This window comes from Rhinolophus sinicus, linkage group LG01 (genome assembly GCF_036562045.2).
Source record: "Rhinolophus sinicus isolate RSC01 linkage group LG01, ASM3656204v1, whole genome shotgun sequence".
Classification (NCBI taxonomy): domain Eukaryota; kingdom Metazoa; phylum Chordata; class Mammalia; order Chiroptera; family Rhinolophidae; genus Rhinolophus; species Rhinolophus sinicus.
The window spans coordinates 153014209-153037868 of record NC_133751.1 but is presented as its reverse complement, the minus strand read 5'-3'; the positions used below and the strand labels follow the sequence as shown (position 1 = coordinate 153037868).

The window sequence follows — 23660 nt, the reverse complement described above, 5'->3', positions numbered from 1 at the left end:
ACAGCACCTGGTACTAAGAAATGTACCATACGGCTTCCATCCTCTACCAAACCATTCACTTGCACTACTATTGGAAGTATTTTGGGAGCATGTTCCGTGTTAAGCTTCTAATCACAGACTCAGCCAAGACGTTTCACACTGGCACTGTGAGAAAGAGGGGTGTAGGCTTGATGGGATCTGTAGATACAGTGAGAATAAAAATAATAAAGCCTTCGCTTAAAATTTGCAAAACTTTGACAGAATAACCAAATATAAATCAGATTTTGAGCAATACAAGACAACTATTATAAATCCTTAACATAATTCTGAAGTTTTTAAAGCAAGCTGCAAGGAGAAGAGGACAAAATCTGGGCCAGGTAATCAAGGCTTGAAAAGTATTGGGTTGGTGCAAAAGTAATTGCAGTTTTTGCATTGTTGAAATTTGCCATTTGATATTGGAATACATTCTTAAATAAATGTGGTTATGTTATATACCATTTAAATGTATATTTCTCACTTTATTATTTTTTTTTGCTAATGACGTATTACTTGCTTTTTATTTTATATTTATTTTAGACTCTGGAAATGATGTTAGACAAAAAGCATCTTCGAGCAATTTTCTTATTTGAGTTCAACATGAGTCATAAAGCAGTGGAGACAACTCGCAACATCAACAATGCATTTGGCCCAGGAACTGCTAACGAACATACAGTTCAGTGGTGGCTCAAGAAGTTTTGCAAAAGTGACAAGAGCCTTGATGATGAGGAGTGTATTGGCAAGTCATCGGTAGTTGACAACGACCCATTGAGGGCAATAAAAAAAAAAAAAAAAAAAAAAAGCTGATCCTCTTACAGCTACATGAGAATTTGCTGAAGAATTCAATGTCGGCCATTCTATGGTTGTTTGGCATTTGAAGCAAACTGTAAAGGTGAAAAAGTTCAATAAGTGGGTGCCTCATGAGTGGACCAAAAAAAAAAAAAATTTGTTGTTTTGAAGTGTTGTCTTCTCTCATTCTATGCAACAACAATGAACCATTTCATGTTTGGATTGTGATGTGTGACAAAAAGTGAATTTTATATGACAACTGGCAATGACCAGCTCAGTGGTTGGACCTAGAAGAAGCTCCAAAGCACTACCCAAAGCCAAATTTGCACCCAAAAATGGTCATGCTCACTGTTCGGTGGTCTGCTGCTGGTCTGATCCACTATAGCTTTCTGAATCCCGGCAAAACCATTACATCTGAGAAGTATGCTCAACAAATCGATGCGATGCACCGAAAACTGCCAACGCCTGCAGCCGGCATTGGTCAACAGAAAGGGCCCACTTCTCCATGACAATGCCCGGCCACATGTCACAAAAACAACACTTCAAAAGTTGAACGAATTGGGCTACGAAGTTTTGCCTCATCCGTTATAGTCACCTGACCTCTCGCCAACAGACTACCACTTCTTCAAGCATCTTGACAATTTTTTGCAGGGAAAACGCTTCCACAACCAGCAGGATGTAGAAAATGCTTTCCAAGAGTTCGTTGAATCCCGAAGCACGAATTTTTATGCTACAGGAATAAACAAACATTTCTCGTTGGCAAAAATGTATTGATTGTAATTGTTCCTATTTTGATTAATAAAGATGTGTTTGAGCCTAGTTATAATGATTTAAAATTCATAGTCCAAAACCACAATTACTTTTGCACCAACCTCACGATTATTGATACATAATAGACAGACATGAATCTACTGGAAAAAGTTTTGGCAGAACTTAGGCCATCAGGAAAAAACAAAGGGAACATCATGGATGCCAAGTATGAGTACACAAATGAGGGACAATCTTTAAATATACCTAGAGCAGAAGGTCACAAGAAGACCATAAGGTCACAGACAAGAATAAATTGGGGCTATGGAATGAAAAATAGAGACAAGTGAGCCAGAAAATTTGTTTGAGATCTGTCACAAACAGGGGTCCCAAGTAGAGCGATGGAGCGATGTTGAAAGGGAACCCATTCCATGTGCAAGACATGAAGTAGGTAACTGACTATCCAACTTGATTTCAGATGCATGGGAGGTCCTAATATATTAAAACAAACAAACAAACAAACAAAAACCTCTTTCACTTATTGACTAATTGTTGATTTAATATTTACTACCTCTCACATTTGGCTTAAAGTTTTGATCCTCCATAGAAAATAAATATGTTTTCAATGCTTTTCTTTTTTGTTTGTTTGTTTTTTGTTTGTTTGTTTCTAAAAAAATACAGAATGCTTCATGAATTTGCATGTCATCCTTGCGCAGGGGACATGCTAATCTTCTCTGTATTGTTCCAATTTTAGTATATATGTTGCCGAAGTGAGCACTTGTCAATTCTTTTCACCTCAGCAAGGTGACACTAAGATTTATGGTGAATCTTATCTTCATAAGTCTGGAATCTATAAGATTAGTAAACCAAACTGTGGTTTCTATACTGTATGTAAACCATATACCTTTCTTCCTATTTCAACATACCTTTCTTCCTATTATTGCATTGCGTACATGCTTCTATTTTTTCTGAAAATAATAGTGAATTAATATTTGTGTATTCATGTCTTCCTCATCTAATATCTTCATTTAAAATCCCTAAAGGAAGGTATTGCAACTTTTTATTCTTTCTCCTCAAAACCTAATATGGAATCTTATATATGCTAGGCACTGAGTATTTGTTGATCTGAACTTTACTAAAGGTAATTTTGTTCAAGAAAAAGAGTGAGTTTCAGCGATGTAAATCATATATTATTAATTCTCCTTATGGGCACACAGCCTGAGAAATACTTTATTTTTAATTTAGATAAGCTCTCCACTCTAAGACGGTTGCAATGTTTCAAATTTCACTGTCTTTGCTACAGAATTAATTGGTGTTAAGAATCCAATTATGTTTCTACTTCTGTTTGACTTACTCTTTGTCCTTGGATGCCACAACTTCTTTTTTCCTATATCTAAATTCCAGATAATACTATTGATTTTTTTGTGTGTGTAATGTAGAGTGATGCCCTTTATCCATTTTCAGTAGGGCATTATATTTGAAATACTTTTTTAGTAATGTTTTTTGATGCAATATTGAACGAGTTACCATAAGTTCCTTCTCGAATATTGTTATGCAAACATATATTTAAAAATAACATACATACAGAGTCTCACCTGCTCATCTTTCAGTCCAATAGATTGTATTTGTTTGGGATCTGGGGAAGAATTTGTACCACAAATTGAGTAGAGAGAAGACAAATTTTTTGTGTCCTTATTTACATCAGCAAGGTGATTGAAACAAATGAGCTCACAAATAAATATGGTTTATAAAGGGGTCTAAAAATTATTTTGTACAATTATAACAATTTATCAAGACACTAAAAGTCTTTGTCTGGGAACTCTTGGCTTCATGTAACAGTTTCATCAACTCATAAATATTTCCATTTTTGTCACTGTATTGCAATAAGATATTTTGATGTGGGAAAATTTAGATGAAGTCAGGTATGACATGGTTGATCTTATTTCAATCAGCCTATGCTAGCTTTTTTTTCAAGTTCCATTTCTCTGAATAATATATTTTCCCTTCCAAAGAATATTTACTAGTGGCTAGAAATGAATCCATTCTGGGCTGCACAGACCATATCTTTAGATCTTTACATCCTCTTAGCTTCTTCTGATTAGCAACCAACTCCATGACCTTGGCACCTGCCACAGCCAATTGGACTAGGTGAACAGTTAACCAAAATTGGGTCAATTGGAATTTGTCTCCAAGGAATGTGAAGTCATTATCCAGATAGATTAAAAGATGCAGTCTCTGCACCGAAGAGTCTTATGTGGCTGTCACTGGGCTTCCATGAGCAACTTGAACAAAAAACTCTGATGCACAGGAGAAAGATAAAGAAGCTGACCCACAGAAGAAGCAGGGATGACAGAATATATGAACCCAAAAAAGAAAGAACAAGAAATGTGGATAATAGCTTTCTTAGAGTGTAACTATTTTATAGCTCTTGGTTCTTTTTCCCAGGACTCAATTTTGTCTGCTCTTTTACTGGAAATTAGGTAAATTTTCTAATTAGAAATGTTCTTCCTCACCAGAGTAGATTCAAGCTCATGTTTGCACTGCCAACAACTAGGACTATACAGGCCTCAGAGTGAATACTCAAAAATGGAATAAAATATGTATATATTAAAGATATTAGTTTGCTTTAGATACTTTGGTTCCAAGGAATAAAATTGATCAAATTTAGAACTCTCATATCTGATAGAATCATCACTGAGAGCCCCTGATATGGGATAAGTACTGGACCAATGGTTTTATATTATGTCATTTTTATCCTCCAACAAACCTGAGATTTATGTGCTATTTCCAGTATTTCACAGACAATGAAACTGAGACTTAAATAACTTTCCTAAGGTCGTAGAGGCATTAAGTAGTGAAGCCAGAATACAAACTCAGGTCTCTCCAACTCCAAAGCCTATGTTCTTTACATATTTAATTCACGTAAAAGTTGGTCAGGTTTGTTTCTTTACCCAGTTTATGACAAAGCTGTTTTTCCAGTGTAATGGTAGATTAAAACACTAAGAGAAAGACTACTGAGGATGGCTTAGAATATTTGTAATTATCAACTTGGGAAGTTAATAAAGTGACTGAATATGGAATTAAAGGACATAGAAACTTAGAACTAGCTAATTGCTAAAGACTAAAAGAGGATGAAATCACTGAAATGCAATTTAATTTAATATAGGAATTTATTTTGATTGAGCCTTATGGGGAGTAAAATGATTTCTTTTCAATATATTTAATTCCAATATTATTATGTTTTATGAAAATAAAGTTAGCAACTGTTTTGTTCCAAGATATGTACATAGTAGAATCTAAATATGTCAGGCACAGTGAATGGATAATTACCTTTATGACAAAGATCTGAAAATGATAATGCAGAGAAATGAGTATTTTACAACATTGTTGTAAAAACCAACACTACCAATAGCTACTATGCATTTGAGTAGATGTTTCTTATTAATATTAACATAGATTTTATCTCTGTCCAATACACATTTACCAACACTTGATATTTTTATCCTTTTTAATTATAGACTTTCGATAAGAGTAAAGTGATCTCTCACTGTTTTAATTTGCGTTTTATGATTATGATTAAGGGAGTTTCCTTGTGTATTATTTAGCTGTGAAGAAGTCTGATCTATGGTAGTTTATCTCATTCATTAGTCCGTTATTTTCCCCATTGGAGTTTTCGTCTTTTCTTGATTAATACAAGTTATTTCTATACAACAGATAACAAATCCTTATTTGTTTTAAATGTAGCCAATAGCTTACCCATTTTTCAATGGTATCCTTCATTTAGCATAAAACCTTTGTATTGATAACATCATAGGAATTAGCTTCTTTATATCATAATTTGTGCTTTGGGGGTCTTTTCCTACTTATGGTCCACAAATCAATTTTCCTAATTTTCTTCTAAGAGTAACTTTGTAGACTATGGTGCAAATTTCACATGGTTTGTCCACAAACATATTTGGAATCTGCCTTTGAATCAGAAATAGGGAAGGTCCAGGCTTATTTTTCTCCAATTAGAGTCTGTTTTCCCCAATATCTTCTAACCATTGATTTTTGGTGCTGTTTCATAATATACTTTGTGTTTCCACATATGCATGTTTCTATTACGTTTCATTTATCTACTTGTCTCCTCTTGCCTAAAGATGATAATGGTCTTATAACTATAGCTTTTCTAAATGTCTTAATATCTGGTCAGTATTCTCATTTATCTTCTTAAAATAAACCTAGCAATCTATAGGTCCTTAGCTTCCAACATAAATTTCTGAATGATTTTGTTCAGTTAAATCACAGGTCCAACATAATTTTTTTGAAGTTCCGTTGAATTTATAAGCTAATTGGAAGAAAATTGATAATACAGAGGGTGCCAAAAAATGTGTACATATTTTAAGAAAGAAAACAGCTGTATTAAAATTGTAATAGTCAGTACATACTGATAACAAAAGACAAATACAAGTCACGTTTGACTTCTGCAGTTACAAGAGGTGTTCAAAGTGGTTACCATCAGCGTTATTTTAATACAGTTTTTTTTTTCTTTCTTAAAATGTGCATATATTTTTTTGGCCCCCTCAGTATTTGATGCATTTACTATATTATGTCATTTCACCATGAATGTGATATACCTCTTTATTTATTCAAATTTGTTTAAAAAACTTAATATAACAAACTTCAGTAAATATAGATTGTTCATTCTTGCTAAATCGGTTCCTGTTGTATAGCTTTTGTGGATTATTAGTTGATTTAGTTAATACTGCTGGATTTAAATATATATAAAGTATAAGGTATATTTCTGTTATATATATCATATATTTATGTACATAAACATACGTTATGTGGAAGATATACTATATGATATCACATGTCATATATCGTATATAAAGGTGGGACCTTCATGTTGGGATTAGTGCTCTTATAAGCAGCGATGCCAGAGAACTTGCTTCCTTTCTCTATCTCTGCTATATAAGGACACAGCAAGAAGGTGGCTGTCTGCAAGTCAAAAAGAGAACCCTCACCAGGGAACCAAATGGCCAGCATCTTTCTCTTTGACTTTTCAGCCTCCAGAACTGTGAAAAACAAATTCCTGTTAAGCCACTCAATCTACGATATTTTGTTATGGCAGCCTGAGCTGACTAACATAGATGTGGGTATCAAGAAGTAGGGTGCTGCTATAACAAATATCTAAAAATGTGAAAGTGGCTTTGTAACTGGGTACTGGGTAGACACTGGAGGAATTCTGAGGTAAATGCTAGAAATATAGATGTTAAGGGTGATTCTGAGTGAACCTCAAAAAGGAAAAAAAAGAGAGCTGAAGAGAAAGCTTCCTTCTGCTTAAGGAATACATAAATAATCATAAAAACAGAATATTTGTAGAAACATTTACATTAAACACCATTTTAAGGTCTCAGGTGGAAATGAGAAACATGTTATTAGAAATTATAGGAAAAGCAATCCTTGTTCTAAAGTGGAAAAGAACTTGGCTGAATTGTGTTTGTGTGGACATTTAGGAGAGGAGATTTCTAAGCAAAGTGTTGAAGATGTGGCTTGGTTCCTCTGACTACTTATAGTAAAATGTGAGAAGACAGAGGTGAATTAAAGAAGGACTTGTTAAGCAGAAAGGAACCAGACCTTGAAGATCTGGAAAATTCTCAGCCTCTCCATATTGCAAAAGAAGTGGGAAAGCTTATTCAGAAAAAAAATACCAAGCCTGTGACTAAACTATCATTTGATAAAGAGATTTTGGGATTATATAAACAGAAACATTGTAAATTTGAATTGAAGGAGTAAAACAAAGAAAGGCTATTGGGCTTCTTAGATTCTACAGGACAGGGCAGTAAAGCTATTCAGCTGTGAACATGCACTATTCAAGAAAAAGGACGAATCACCCTGAACAACAACAACAAAATGTTTGTAGTTACATAGAACAGATTTGTGGTTGCCCAGAGGTTGGGAAGTGGGGGATGGACAAAATGGATGAAGTGGGTCAAAAGGTACAAACTTCCAGTTAATAAGATAAATAAGTCCTGGGAATTTAATGCACAGCATGGTGACTATAGTTAATAATACTGTATTGCATATTTAAAAGTTGCTAATAATATTGTATTTCATATCTGAAAGTTGTTAAGAGAATAGATCTTAAAAGTTCTCATCACACAAAAAAATATGTGTGATGATGGATGTTAACTAGGCTTATTGCGATCATTTTGCAATATATACAAATCATTATTTAGTATACCTGAAACTAATATGTTATATGTCAATTATACCTAAAAAATAAATAAATAACCCTGATGACAATTCAAAGATCATTAAAGCTGCCACCACTCCAGTTTCAACAGTACAGTTGGCATCTGATTCCATATTAAAACTGTAGGGCTAAAGTCTTCCAGAATCTTCAGGGCTGGATCCTCACCAGCAAGAGCCTTGGGGAAATGACTTTCACCTGGCAGAGTTTTGAGGGCACAACCTTTACCCTATTTTCCTGAAAGACAGGATAGATAATTTAATATAGCCTATCATCCTGTTGTCCCCAAACCTTTCCATGGCTTTCTACCCTAGTAAGTTATTTTTTTCCACTGGGCTTTTAAAAATGCATTCCATATTAATAAAGACTTATTTATGAAAAAATAAACATTAAGTTCTTAAAGAAAATACAGTGAAACATAGTTATGGTCTTAGGATAGGAAAAAACGTTCTTAAACCAGATCGTCTCAAAAAAATGTGAGTAATGTTAACTTTTTTGGATTGTGCCAGACAGGCAATGAAGGGGAAAGTCCAGTACCAATTCACCAGTTTGTTTTTCTCACTGTATTGAAATTTAGATTATTAGTTCAGAAAGAATCAAATGAAGATTTACCCAGAAAGAAATCATGTCTCATTTTGGCAAGTTTCTCAACCATTTTGACCATGAAGGTTTGAAGACTAATAAGCAAATTCTGAACTGTATCTGAAGTTAATTCATACCCTGAGGCTCAGAATCCAGGTAGCAGTTACACAGTGAGGGCAAATGAACTTGATAATTACCCCTTTGTTCCAATCTTCTTCTCTTCCTCAGGAATACATAGGTTTTTGCAGCAAGGAACTTGCAGTGTATTAAAAATTCCTCTGGGGACTTCCAGGTTTGTGAACTCGTTCAGATTGGCAAAAGTCGGGGATGGAAATTCCAAGACCCTTCGCACATACTTTGCTTTATGTGTCTCTTCATCTGGTGGTTGATTCTCAATATGCTCAAGCGCTCACCTTCCTCTGCAGATTTACCTGTAATGAGCCGGGCCTCCTTTGGTCCACCTGAGTCTTGGGCCTAGTGTTAGAGCTGGTGGGCGGAAACTCAGGAGCGCATCCTGGGCCTAGGCCAATCCGCAAGTAGGAACTACAATTTCTGGAGACCCCTGCAAACTGCAGAACACGTCCACGAAGAACCTGTGCAGTGGTGGGGGCTCCGCTCTGCTGTTCCCGCCAATTCCTATGGTAATCCCGCTTGCGTTGAGTTCCGCTTAGTATTGAGACATTTTGTGTCTCCAAGCTGCCTCAGCTTTATTACTTTAGGCTTTTCCCCTACTCACAGTACTATCTCTTGCCCAACTGTAGCAGAATAATAAGGAATTACTTTAAATATCATGAATTTCATTCACATTGAAAGACGATATTTGTGTTTGCTACCAATCCTTCAGCCAGAGTGGAAAAAGAGATGCAACAAATGAGTCCGTACAAGATCGATATCGGCACAGTATGTCCCCACAGACCCAATCAACGCAATATAGTGAAGCTGGGAGCTTTCCAGGCTGGGGTGGAGGGGCGGGGGTTGGGAGTTCTGGTGTTTGACATTGGCATGGAAGACTGACTATGTGAGGAGATGTTGCAGTTCTGCAGACGTGTTCTAAGGGCCCGACCCTCATGACAATAGCCATTCACAGCATCAATTGAACATTGAGAAAGGACTTTGGATTGAAGCGTTGTCATGCGGGGTGTCATGCGGAGTCCCTAGTCCCGCTCCCCACATAAGAACACAGGATATGGTGAGGCCAAAAAGGAACACTCATGGAGCCATGGATAGGAGAGTCACACCACTACAGCCTCGCTGGCAGCTGGGTTGGAGACACAGGAAGCAGGAGCCATACTATCCGCAACCTGCTGTCCACTTCTCTGCCAACCAACCTCACTTGCTAGCTGCAATCTGCCGTGCAAACTGCAATCCACTCTTACTAGGTCAGCCACCATCTTCTTGCTAGGCCCCATCTGCTGCTAGCATAGCCACAGCAGTTATATTAGTGGCCAATGGCTCACTAGTTACTGTTGATGGCTAACTAGCCACAGCTGATGGCCATCCAATCACAGTTGATCACCATTTACTACCTGAGCCAGCACCTTTCCATGTGAGGCCGAGAGCCCAGAAACTGCACTCCTGGCTCTGTCCCCACAAGTATCATCTCTGGATATATTCTGGAAGGAAAGGTGTTCATTGTTGGGTCAGTGATGAATCAGAAAACTGTCTTCTGAGGTACATTCTGGAATAGTTGAGTGAGTTTTGTAAAGCATGGACAAAAGATAAAAAGAACCTAAGTAAAAAAAGTCACCCTTTATCAGAAAAATCTATAAACATAATGAAAATGTACTTTGAGGAATATGCCTTGATTGATCAAGATATTCTTGAAAATAAAACTGGAGTAAGATTTTAGCCCTGTTCCAAAAACAATTCATGATGAACTTCAACAAAACTTCCAAAAGCATCACAATTCACTTCAGTGTTTGGAGCATCTGAAGAAGGCTGAATTTCTGTGCCTATTGATTTACAGAAAAGTGGATAAGTTTGATCCATTTACAATTCCAACAAAAAGCTCCACCTGCCATAAATTGGATGCCATTTCCACTAATGAAGAGGAAAACAAAGCTGAATCTGATATCATACAATGAATCATAGATTATAAAAAGACAAGTCTAGCTTTTTTTTGTAAAAGTTTTTGAAAAGTTTTTTGAAAATCTGGATAAATCGCAAAAAGGAGATCATCTCAAGGAGAGTGATTTAGAAAATTCCCTTTCCTTGAGAAATAATTATGTTGAAAAGATTCCTGAGACCACGAAAGGAGAGTGTCAAGTTTCCTGGAAGGAGCAATAATGGAAGAAGTGGATTGCAGATAAATTTGTAAAATTTAATATTATACAAAGAGAATTCTAAGGTTTCTGATATAAATATTCAGTTCTACTGGTTTCCAGAGGTAAGTGAGCAGTAATATGTCCAAGACTTAAATGTCAGGTCACTGGATGCAGCCTCCATACTTCTAGAGTGAATGTTCTAGGTGAATGAGGGCTTTGTCTTTAAGTCCTAGACATACAAGGTAAACTATACCTGGAGTGTGTTTCCAGTCACTTTCTAATTTTGCTTACTGATATTTTTATTGGTAAAACCCCACTGCCCATCTTTTAAAAATCATGTTAAATCATGTTAAACTGGGTATCTAAACCAAAACTTCAATTCAAAAGCTATGGGTTACTAGATTACAATTCTGGGCACTATACATTGCAGCTGTAGCTCTTCTTTCCTCAGAGAACCATAGGATTAATCTACCTTAAACAAGTAGTTTAGAGAAAAAATAACCAACTTGACCAACATAAAATCTGTTGTAGTTGTTAAAAACACTTGAACTTTCTATATATTTATATACTTAAATTTAATTTAAAAGTTTTTTTCTTCTATGTTTAATTTTGTATGATAGATTTTGAAGTGTCAAATTTTTTTTGCCCGTTCTGATTTACATTCATTCTGGTTTACATTCTGTTTTCTGAGAAACATTGAGAAGTAAGCTATTGGTCTGGTGCTTTCCATGACCTATGAAAATTTTCCTTTCTTTGCATTTCCTTCAACACTGTTTTTTTCTAAAGCCACATAGTCTTTTTACTTTTGCTTTTTATAAAACAAAGTATAATGCCATCAACAAATACATTGAAATGCCTAGCATTTATTTCTCTTTTTTAATTTTTAAAGAAATATTGAAGACTATTGTGCAAAAAAATAAAAAAGAAATCTCTCTGGATTGTGGTCTGTATATGAGTGTCAAGAATATGATACAGTGAAAAAAACAAAAATCAGAGTTGATTTGGTTCGGAGAAAACCCAGATCAGTGTGCCTTATGAAAAGCATTAGTGAGGTTTTTGCCCCACCTACTGTCCTATAGTAGGATCACACGTTGGAAATAAAAACTAACCTTTCATGGATAAGACTCAGATTAGGCAGAGAGCATAAAGCTAGGCACTTAATCAAAGCAGGTACAGTCAAGGGATGTTACTATGTTTCTTAGTTACTGTCCTGAGAAACAGGCGTGCGAGAGAAACCATTCTTAGGTCTAATGAATTTGCCAAATATTTACAGGGCCAATAAATAGAAGTACTCATTCATATGCTAGCTTTAAAAATAGGAAAATTTGAGATGATAGAAACCCTGAATTGGTGGAAATAAGAATAAGACGGTGATGGAAGTCAATTTGGCAGTAACACCTGGGAATAAAAACGTTTGCACATATTTAAAGATAATTTTACATATGCAGGAATGAGTTCATATCATGCTTTTTTTTTTTTCTTTTAGTGAAAGTGGAAGACTTCAATACACCCATTTGGAATTGGATTCAGATAGTAGACAAAAAAAAAACAGGTAAAGACATAGAGGCTATGAATAATGCAATCAGTATATTTAATTACGTAATTGTAGGTATATATGTGGGGAGGCTTAAGTTCACAAGTGGGGAATAATTTTTATTGTATATCTATGAAACATTTACAAAAATTAATCATGCACTTTGCTAAAATGAATATCTTAAATCCAAAAATTTAAGTGTTTATCACATTCTCAAAATATACCAAAATTAGAAAAAAATAATTTAAAATGTATGCTAAATATTTGGTAATTAAGCACACTTAACTCTTGACTCAGAGGAAACAATGAAATAAAATTAAAAACTAAAAAAGCAATGAAAAGGAGAATGTTTTATAATAGACCTAGGGGATACAGAAAAAGCAGGATTGAGAAAAAAAAATTGTACCCTCACAATACTTTATTGTTAATGAAGATGAAAAATAAAGGAGTTGATATTTACTTTAAGCTATTTAAAAAGAATAACAAATTCAAAGAAATGAGGGAAGAGAATTGTAAAGATGAAAAGGGCTAATATGCTTAAAATATTTTATTAAGAAATAATACTGTTTCCCCAAAAATAAGACCGGGTCTTATATTAATTTTTGCTCCAAAAGACGCATTAGGGCTTATGTTCAGGAGATGGCCTCCTAAAAAAACCATGCGCTAGGGCTTATTTTCTGGTTAGGTCTTATTTTCAGGGAAACACGGTAGTATAAAACAAAAACATGCCTATTTGTGTCTTGTTGGAAGGACCAAACACAATACTATTTCAGAGTCATCTCAGCAAAGTTTTCAAAGTCTGACTGCCTCATAAACTCAAATCAGAGGCAATTTAACATTTCAATCATTACCTTTTTCAAAATGTATAGATACTTCATCTAATTTTGAATTTCCTTAAGTGTTTCTTACCACCTAAGTAGATATTTTGATATTTTACATATCTCTGCACAGATGTTAGGAGTGATTGCCAGACTTCCTTTGTATAGGGCCCAAAAGTAAACATCTTAAGCCTTGTGAGCTGGATGGTGTCTAGTGTCTGTCCCAACTACTCTGCCATTGTTGACCAAAAGCAGCCATAAATTGTATGCAATTTATGTAAGTGTGGCTGTGGTCCAACACAAATTTATTTATAAGGAAAAAGAAAGGGATTTGATGTGAAATTTGGCCTGTGAGCTATGTTTGCTAGTCCTGAGTTAGAGTCAAATAGTGATTTCAACAAGTACATGAGCACCCATTGATCTATATGTGAATATATAAGCACGTTTGGTTCAAAATGAAGATATTCATCTGAGAATAAAAATAATGATAATAATAACATAATAATACTTATAGTTACTATTATAGCTATCATTTTGGTGGGGCTTTTCTACAGGTCAAACATTTTATATAGTATTTTACATGTAATTTCTCATTTAATTATCTACATCAACCCTGTAAACAGGTTCTGGTATCATTGCCCCTTTCCAGATGAAGACACTGGGATTTTGACACTTAATGATATTTTTCCAATGATCTAATTGAAAGGTGACAGTTTGGGATTTAAAGTCATGTCTGCTGAGCCCAAGCTCCATAGAAATACTTGGAAGTCAGGGTGTCAAACATCCAGTACTTGAGGGTATTTTTCCTAGAGGGCAGGGAGCTATTTCTCCACTTCCACTCTATTTCCCAGGAATACTTCATCTCATTCTCCTTTCCCACCTTGCTCCAACATTGAGTTCTCACTGTCATAGAAATGAGCTTTTAGATTAAGTCTGCGATTCCTTGAATCACATAATCATAAGGTTCAGACCCAAGCGTTATAATATAGGTAGAATGGACCCAACTCTCTCTTGTCCTTTGGAGAGAACTGTGTGTAGGCACATCAAATGCTTATTCTTGATGATTCCGTGGAGCAAGCTGAAGAAGCAGGACTTGTTTTAGACAGAACTTGTCCACCTGCAATGTGATGGACAGGTCAGAGACTTGAGGGTCTCATTTTTAGGCTCAAAATAAATCAGTCCAGCTTTACCAGTAAAAATTTTGAGCCTAATTTTAATACCGATTGGCTCCTTGTCTGACTTCAATTGGTTAAGTTCCCAAAGATGAGAAGAGTGATTAATTAGGCTCACTCAAACCTCCTGGCTATAGGAACCATAGAAATTACAATACAGGCATAAGGCTACTTGAGAGCAAGTCCAGATTGTTTCTGGAATGTTATCATCTGCCCAGAGTATATCCAAAGGCAGAGTAACTCCAAAACCTGCTGAATTTCCCTCCACTTGGCAATGCTTTAAGAGAGCTTCTTAAATGATTGCCTATAATGACATTAATGCAAGACTAACACATTAGCAGTCTGATTATGAAATAGGTTGGAACCTAACCTAATGAGACAATGTGAAATTGCAAAGGACTGTAGAATTAATTACAAGGGTCAATGGTAGTCATCACTTAAATGAACTGTTTGACATGATGAAATTCAACTACAAAGTTATGATTGATGCAAGGACAAGTACATAAAAGGAACAGTAGTTACCAATTCTGTTTCCACCAAATTCAAATGTTTATATAAGAAGTAGTTAATTCAGGCACAAAGATACCTTCTTTAACTGAAAAAAAAAAAAATGATGTCAGACCAATAAGTTACTGAAATGATGAAAAAAATCTTATTTTTTCTAGATTTTTAATCAATATTTAAATTGGCTTCTTCTTTTAGATGCTTGAGTTCTTGCCTAACCCTGTTGCTCAGGACATTCAGCAGAACTATGTTTTCCATGCAATCAGGCAGAAATAATAGATTCTCTTGGCATTATCTAGTGAGATCATGGCCTGTTAGTTTGCACTCTGCATCTACTAACAAAGCAAAACTTTGTTCATGCTGTGAAAATTCTCCCTGTATAAGTGTAACAGGGGTGAGAGGGATATCTGGTAGGTAGAAGGTTTGTTCTTAACTTACTTTGAGGACTAAAACATGGTAATCACCCATCATTTAGCAAACACAATCAGAAGGTACTTTGGAATTATTCCCAGTTTATCTACATAGCATGAGTAATAATATATTAAGAACATAGATTTCTCTCCCAGTCTGTAGGATTTAAATATAAGATTATGCCAAGATATATTTATATCTTTCCCCTATTATTTAAATATATATTCAATTAGTCTTGGAAAGTTTCTGACCAGTAGATAGATAGATTAGATGTACAACATATGGGAAAAGGTAAATATCTATTAATTGGATACAAAGGAGAAATTAAGTATTTAAATTATGGGTAAATTAATGGAAGACTGTACTACAGTGGAAAATAATACAATTTCAAATGTTAATTGTAGTTTAGGATATGGATAAAAGGGAGTAAGTAACACAGAGGAAAGTAAGCATAGCTTCTAATTTGCAGAAAAGTTTGTTTTGAACAATATAATTCCAGAATGTCTTTTATAAGTAAAATTTGTATATCAAACTGATAGATACATAAATATAACATTAACTCTCAGGAGCCATTGTCTTTTCTCTCTCATCATCTTAAATAATGGAATGAAAAATTGGTACTTTATGAGTTAAGCATGCATCTAAATCAATGTCTACATCTATTTTCCTCCACATTGCCTCTTCTCCATTCTTCTATCAATCTCTTACTCCTACAGGGGTAATCCAGTTTTGAAAAACTAAGATATACTGAAACCACTTAAAGCATCTCTGGAAACAGAACAGAACAGGATAACCTTAATTTTAGAATGTTCTAAGAATTGCTTCATCTCTGTCCTCATCAATAGCAAAATAATTGACTTTGAGAAGAATCAGTACTAGTTCTTTTCTCCTTTGCCAATCTTAAAATGAAAAAAAAAAAAAAAAAGTTATGGACACACTGTAAGGGTATTAGATTCCCTAATTTGCTGTTGTAGCAAATTACCACAAACATAATGGCTTGAAACAACACTAATTCATTACCTGATAGTGTGGAGATCAAAAATCCTAAAATTGATATACAGAGGGGCTACATTTTTTTCTGGAGGCTCTAGAGAACAATCTGTTTACTTGCCTTTTCTAGCTTAAGAGGCCGCCTGCATTCTTTGGCTCCTGGTCCCTTCCTCCATCTTCAAAAACAGCAGAGAATGTTCAAAACTATCTGTCGCTAACATCCCTGCATCCCTCTTATAAGGACCCTTAAGATTACATTGGACCCACTCAGATAATCCAGGATAGCTCCCCATCACAAGATCCTTAGCTTAATCGCATCTGCAAAGTCCCTTTTGCCAGGTAAGAAAACATACGGGTTCCAAGGATTGGGACATGGACATTTTTTGGCAGGAAGTGGGGGAGGATGTTATTCTGTCTAATACAGTAGCATTTAGAAACTTGAGTTTAAATTTAATGAGGAAGAAAGCAATAAAGATGAAAAATAGAAAAAAAGACCCTTTTGGAAATAGTTCGTTTATTTCTTATCACTACGTAAAGCTACAATGAAACAGGTCAATATAATTCCTACTGGATATTAAGTGGGAAACAAGTTCTGTTAAGGCAGAGGTTGGCCTTTTTGGAGAGTGTTTTTTTAATCTGGACCATGATATATTTAAATAATGTATAAATTACTTTTCCCTTCCCATTATCTGCCTTATTGCCTTCTACAGATATGTAAATAGAAGCCAGAGGAAAAACATAGGAAAAGAACTTCACATTTAAGAAATTTTGTACAAGTTATTTATCTGACCAGCTTCATGATTATATTCTAGTCCAAGGCCCACCACTTCATATGTAAATTATGATGTGTCTAGTTACTAGTGTTTTTTCAAGGCTGTCACCTACAGTCTATCCTACAGGTTATTCTTTTTAACACATGCCATTTAATGATCACTTTGTTGCTTCAACCCCTTAAATCATACCACTTGATGGACTGATTTGTTGTTTAATTGTTCCATTCATTTGCTCATTCTACTGGTATTTTATTGGTCATTTTCTAGAGTTTGTGTTAGATGTTTGGTGAGGGAGTGGCAAGCACAAATAGAACACACACACACACACACACACACACACACACACACGTGTTTTCACAACCTTTCCCAGGCTGACCACCACTGGGGGACAGAGCCCAGAAAGCAGTTTCCAGGCTCTCGGCCTCACGTGAAAGGTGCTGGCTCGGGTAGTAGATGGCCATCAACTGTAACTAGTTGGCCATCAACTGTAACCAGTTAGCCATTGGCCACTGATATAACTGCCGTGGGTGAGCTAGCAAGCATGGATTGCAGTTAGCAAGGGGTTGGTTGGTCGGCAGAGAAGCGGACGGCAAATTGCACATCATGTGGAGCCTGCTTCCTGTGTCTCCAACCCAGCTGCCAGTGAGAATGTAGTGATGTGAACCCCCATCCATGGCTCCGTTGTTCCTTTTCGGCCTCACCATATCCTGGGTTCTTGTACAGGGAGCAGGACCAGAGACCCTGCATGACAAGACTAAACTTACTTTTATTTATTTTAAGGTCGCCAGATAATTTTTTTCATTCATTCACTTAGTAAATTATTAATGAACTAAAACCATGGGTCATATTATGTGCTAGGGTCCTTGAGATAGTAATGAAGATAAAAACAAACTAGATTTCTATCTACATTTAGTTTTATTCAGGAAGAAGGACAAACATTGATTGAATACTCAGCCATGTAAATGTTCAATCGTTAATGTGGCAATGCTATAATTGTAAAAATAGAGGAGCTTGATCTGCTCAGGATGGTCTACAAAGCTTTCCCTGGGACCTGAGGATGATTAAGGGAGGTAGTGCTGCCTAGTCTAAGAAATGGAGTGTGGCTGGGGTGCACTCAGTGAAGTGGTACTTGGAGTGAAAGCAAAATGGAGGCGTAGAAAGAGGTCAGACCAGGTAGGGGCAAGAGAGTCTTATTAATGATTTTGGCCTTTGTCTTTAGGAGAAAAGGGTTGATATAGTCAGTTTTATATAGTAAAATGATTTTTTTTCGGAGGCTGCTTGAAATAGAAAAGACTATCTGGATAGACCAGTAGGCGGCTGCTGCATTAGACCTGGTGAGAGCTGGTAGTAGCTAGGAATAGGGTAGTGATGTTGTAAATGTGGGTGAGAATATGGAGATGAAAGCTGTAAGAGTGAATCAACAGGTTCCATTAGTGGTAGAATAAATGTGAGGATTGAGGAGAGGAAGTGCCACAGATGACTACTAAGTTTCGGACTTGGGTATCTAGCTGAAGAGATAGCAGTTGTGTTCCTGGGAAGACTGGAGAGAACTAGAAATTGGTGTTGGATTTATTTTTGACTCTGGCAAATTTGTCCTCAAAAGGAAAGCAAAATATATCTAGGATTAAAATCTTCACCCTAGTGATACGCCAAGAGGACTGATTAACTATGAACATGTACTATAGAATTGACTGTTGAAAATCATAGAAGTGGACCAGATTGAAGTTGTGATTTGGGGGAAAATGTTGTTTATTAAGATAGAAGACATAAAATATTCTGTGCAATGTTTTTGTTTGTTTGTTTGTTTGTTTGTTTGTTTTTGTTTTTGTTTTCATTGCATAGAGAAAACCAGGGAAGCTGCACTGTAAAATTGCAAACTAAACAGTATTTTCAACCCAACCTGCATGCAAACCCAATTTCCAAAGCAGTAGGAGCTTTTTGGCGAGGAAGAAATGGTCAATATTAGACATGCCTGGATGAATTTATAGCCACTATGCTGCCCTGCTGGCTGAGGCTGGAGACTTGGCTGCTGCTATAGAATTTGAAGATAGTAAGGGCTGTTTTCTACAAGAGATTGAAGACATGAGTAGCTAATTTTGTATAAAGAAGAGGAGAAAAGGACTTTGGGTTAAAAGAACAATAACCTCTTGTTATAAAAGAAAGATGAAAACTATTAAAGAAGCAAAAAAATGCTGCTAATTTTTGTGAAGGGCTACAGGGTCAGGCAATGGTACACAATATTTCAGCAGAGGATGCCCTCATTACTCTAAAGGTAGTACATACAGTAACTTGGATTCAAATGCATAATTTATAACAACTCTTTGAACAAGAAGGGCAGAAATTATCTGAGTAAGAGTTTAAAGAGAAAAAACTTCCACTCTGAGTGGCAAGTTAAGGAGTCAATATTTTGGAAGATCAATACTAGTTGAATCAAAACATGGCTGAATCTCTCTTCAGGAAGAAATCTGTCTTAATCACACATCTTGATTACTTGGTAAAGTTAGTGAAGAACAAAGGGAAAAAGGGGGAGAATGGTGACAGGACTCTAGGACTGAGAAAAAAGCAGACAGATTTGAGGAACTAGATGCCATGCAGATAAGCCTCAGTTTCTTGTAGAAAGACAACACAAGCTCCCAGTGGGTTGTTGTGCCAATCCCTGTCTCTAGGATCATGACAGCAAGCTTAGGTCACAGCTGAAGAGAACATTACTTACATTTCCCCCCGCTGAAATTAAGGTTTAGTACAAGATGGAAGACTGTGATCCTTAGGGACCCATGCCCTTACCTTTCACAGAACCCTACTTGAAGAATGAATGATTTAATTATGAATCTGCTGAGTAAACTGACACATTTCAGTATACCTACATGAGTACTCAAAAAAGCATGTGGGCAATGTGTTGTGAGCACAGAGGGAGTGATTCACCCTATCTGGACAACTTACTGAAGTTAGCCCCAAGTTTGTATATAATATATATACCTTGATATGTGTTATATATTAACTTTTAATAGAAACAAAACAAATATCTTATTCAATTTCTTATATATTTTTATTTTGTATCTATTAAAAGTTAATATATAATATGTATCAATGTATCTAAATAGCCCATTCGACAAATTGTCAAGGAAGTAAGATAATACTTTAAGCTAAATGAAAATGAAAATAAAACAAACAGAAACTTAGAGTGCAGCTAAAGCAGTGCTAAGTGAAACTTGTAAGCTAAAGTGCATATTGTGTAAAAAGAACAAAGCCTGAACATTAATAATTGAAGAATCCAGCTAAAGAAGCTAGAAAAAAATATCTGAAAATCAAGCCAAAATAAAAAAGAAAATAAATAATACAGGTCAGATGCACAAGCCATGTAACAGAAAACAAATGAACAATTGGGGACAATAAAAACATTTCAGTTCTTTAAAAAGACTTAAACTTTGAAAAAAACTGATCAAGATAAAAAGGACATTAGTGAATCAATAATTTAAAAATGTGGTATCACCACATATTCTCCAGGTATAAGAAGATAAGGAGAGAGTATAATGCATAACTTTATTCCAATAAGTTAAACATTTAGATGAATGAACAAATGTCTTAAAAATGTAAATTTCCAAATTTGACATGGGAAAAAATGGAAAACATGAATAGCTCTTTACCTATTTAAGAAATTGAATAAGATATTAAAACCATTACCCTAAAGAAAATACCAGGTCCAGACAGTTTCACATGTGAACTTTTCTAAATATATCCATAAACTCTCTCTGAAAATAGAAAAATGACTTGAATTATTTTATGAGGTCAGCATACCCTCAAATCCAATATGTGACAAGGATATTATAAGAAAGACAAATTACATGCTCTCTCATGTCTCTCATGATCATAGATGCAAAAACCCTGAGCAAAACAATAGTAAATTAAATCCAATAAAATTTACAAAGGAAAATACACCATGATCAGATTGGTGTATTTGAAAGAATGTAAAGCTGGTGTGACATTAAAAAGGAGTTTTTTCCTAGACTCCTTTTTCCAAGCCAGGGTTACTTTTCTTAGATGAATTCTGAATCATTTGCTTCTTTTGCTTCTTGATTTTCCCAACTTCATTTTTTTTTATATTATCATGCTTTTCTTTCTTGTGCCTTTCAGAAGTCTTCCTAGTCTTAAATAGGGATGCCTATCAACCACAATTCCAAATCTTCCAGCAATACTCTGGCAGCTTTGAGTAAAGAGTGTTGAGCATACAACTCTCCCTGGTGGATCTATTTCTGAATTCCCTAACTCAGCCTTCTGTTATGTCTATATGACTTTCCATGCTCCTCCAGTGGAAGCTGAACAAACTCCTACACCCTTTGAGACTTGGATTAGGACTGAAATTGTTATTAAACATTACCCAGCCAGTCATATTATCTTAGATAGGATTTCATAGAACATAGAATCTGAAGTAAAATGTCCTATGCCTAATTTTTATTGGTGATTCAACCCTTCGGGAGCCGAGGTCTGAGGGACTGTAATCATCTATTAAAACATAAGCAAATAGCTTTTGCTTCAAGTTCTGACTTCTATAAAAGAAGACAGAATAGATATAGAAGGGTGCATTGCTGAGGCTGCCCTAGATCTGTAACAAGGATTAGGTTTTTGCTTTGTCTTGCTGGGTATTTTCATAGAAGTATGGAACTACTGCATCGCAAACAGTCCAAACCAAGAGGATGTTGACAGGGAATTCCTTCTGGTTCTGGATGCCTACACCTCACTGGTCAGTGTCTTCCCCTATAGAGGATTAATTTGCTCTCATTTCCATATTTCCCACCTGACTGTTTCAGCTACCATCAGGAAGCCAAATCCCTCTGCCTGCTGAGTGGAACTTTCTTTGAAGTGGTGAGAGGAGCAAGCATCACAAAATTTAGCATGAGGTCGTTCTGCAACAGTTAGGAAAAAGTCCACATAAAGTTGGTAGATCAACAACTGGAACCAAAGAATTGGTCTAGGAAACAAGATGAGTTCAAGAAGAGCTGTGGTAGCAATAAGTGGTTCCAGGTGTACTCATATAGCCAGAGTCTGCCCATTAAACTCTAGACATATATCCCATACTTCTACAGTCTTGCCATTTTTTGAATACAATGGTTTGCTGGTTTTCAATTTCATACTCAAGAACACTGTTAGATTGACTCATTATCTTTTCCGTATGACTGCATTTTTAAGATCTAGGACACACATCACCTATCCTAGCAGAGCATAATATACCAAAGTAACTTATCATTCAAAAATACAAATTATACATTGAAATTCAGAATATATTAATAGGATATGTGCTAATGGCAAACTTTATCAAAACCAATAATTTTACCCAAACATACTTTTAGTTCTTATTTTTATAGCACTTCTTAGGGTACACTCACTAGTTGTGCTAACATTTCTTGAGTGCACTATGCACTTCTCAGACATAAAACTTGGTGTGATGGCAAAAACTGGATACCTTTTAGATTGCTATAAACAATATTCACAGTAAAATAAACTTAGAAATACAATTAGAAAACAGTGAAAGTTGAGTTGGATGATTAGAAGTAAGAAATAAAAATTACCAATATGCTAATGGTTTGACAAGTTGTTTATCACTTTTCTTTAATATCCAAGTTACAATGAAACTGAAAATTATGTTAATACCATAAGAAATGGCTACTTCCATCCTTCCATTTCTTTTAGCATCTCCATTTAAATGTGTTTAGAAAATGGATTAGAATTTAACTTGTCACTTATGGCTCTTAGTAAAGCTTGGAAAGAGTTGCTTTTCTATGCTCTCAGCAGTCCCAGTGGGCCTGTGAGGTTATGTGCTTCCAACTCTTGGCATTATATTCTAAGATGCCAATGCTTAGCCCAAGCAGTTATATTAGGAAAAGTGAGTATTTGGAAGACACCAGTACTGTTCTTCCTGAGTAAACAAAGCAGATCTCAGAGGGAGCTTGGCTTGTGCTGGGTGGGCAGTGATGCATGGAGGGATGATAACTGAGTGAGGAAGGTGGTTCCTCCAACTGGTAGAAAACAAATACCTGACACTGACATGTGCAAAATGATGCCATTATGACATTTACAATCATTGCCAAACAAGTATAGCACAGTACTTTCAGTCAATATGTCTAAATGTGTGACCTGGACTGCAGTTAAAATGTAGATCCCTGCTAGATTTGCAATAAGTTCTTCAAGCTATTTTTTATGTGAACTAAAGTTTGGGGAGTATGAGTTGGCTTAGAATCTAAAGGTTAAGAATTTATCCACTAGGGGTTAAGAACATGGACCCTGAAATAAGTCTACTTGAACTCTATATTTATGTTGGGATTATAATCTTACTTCCCTTATGAGCCTTTACTTCACCATATAAACGTGCTCAATGAAAGTGTCTGAAATGACAATTGTCAAGGCAACGCTCCATATCTCCAACGCCTGTGCTCCTTGAATAATGCCTTTTAATGAGTTAATTTCCCCTTTAAGAATTTTCTGGTTGATCATTTAACTATATTTGAAACGTGCATGATTGGGGGTGTTTTGATTGAAAACAAAAAGAGATATTCTGCACTTTTCTAGAGTCAGGGGGCCCTATTTATGGTCTAGTTTTCCCTACACATGGGAAAGCCTAGAGTTACTTAAGTAGAAGCATTATTGTTCAGCTGTGTTAAATGTCAGGGGAAAATAGGCTGAGTTGTCCCCAAATAACTGGGACCAGGTGAGCAATTTAGGATTATTTGAAGTTTCAAAACAAGTGAAGAATAACTAGATCTTAGGTGGACAGGGAAGGCAGTAACTGGGTGAGGAGAGAGGAACCTTACTAAATAGAGAATCTAGGCTAATT

At 35.7% G+C, this 23660-nt stretch overlaps 1 non-coding gene and 1 pseudogene across 1 annotated transcript; one reads left to right on the top strand and one right to left on the bottom strand.

Annotated features, from left to right (window-relative positions):
* Nucleotides 1–1706: 1706 nt before the first annotated feature.
* On the top strand, nt 1707–10654 carry LOC109445254 (DNA primase small subunit; annotated as a pseudogene).
* On the bottom strand, nt 2223–2329 carry LOC141568169 (U6 spliceosomal RNA). Its single transcript, XR_012491213.1, has one exon. It is a non-coding gene; the product is annotated as a U6 spliceosomal RNA (small nuclear RNA).
* Nucleotides 10655–23660: the final 13006 nt, after the last annotated feature.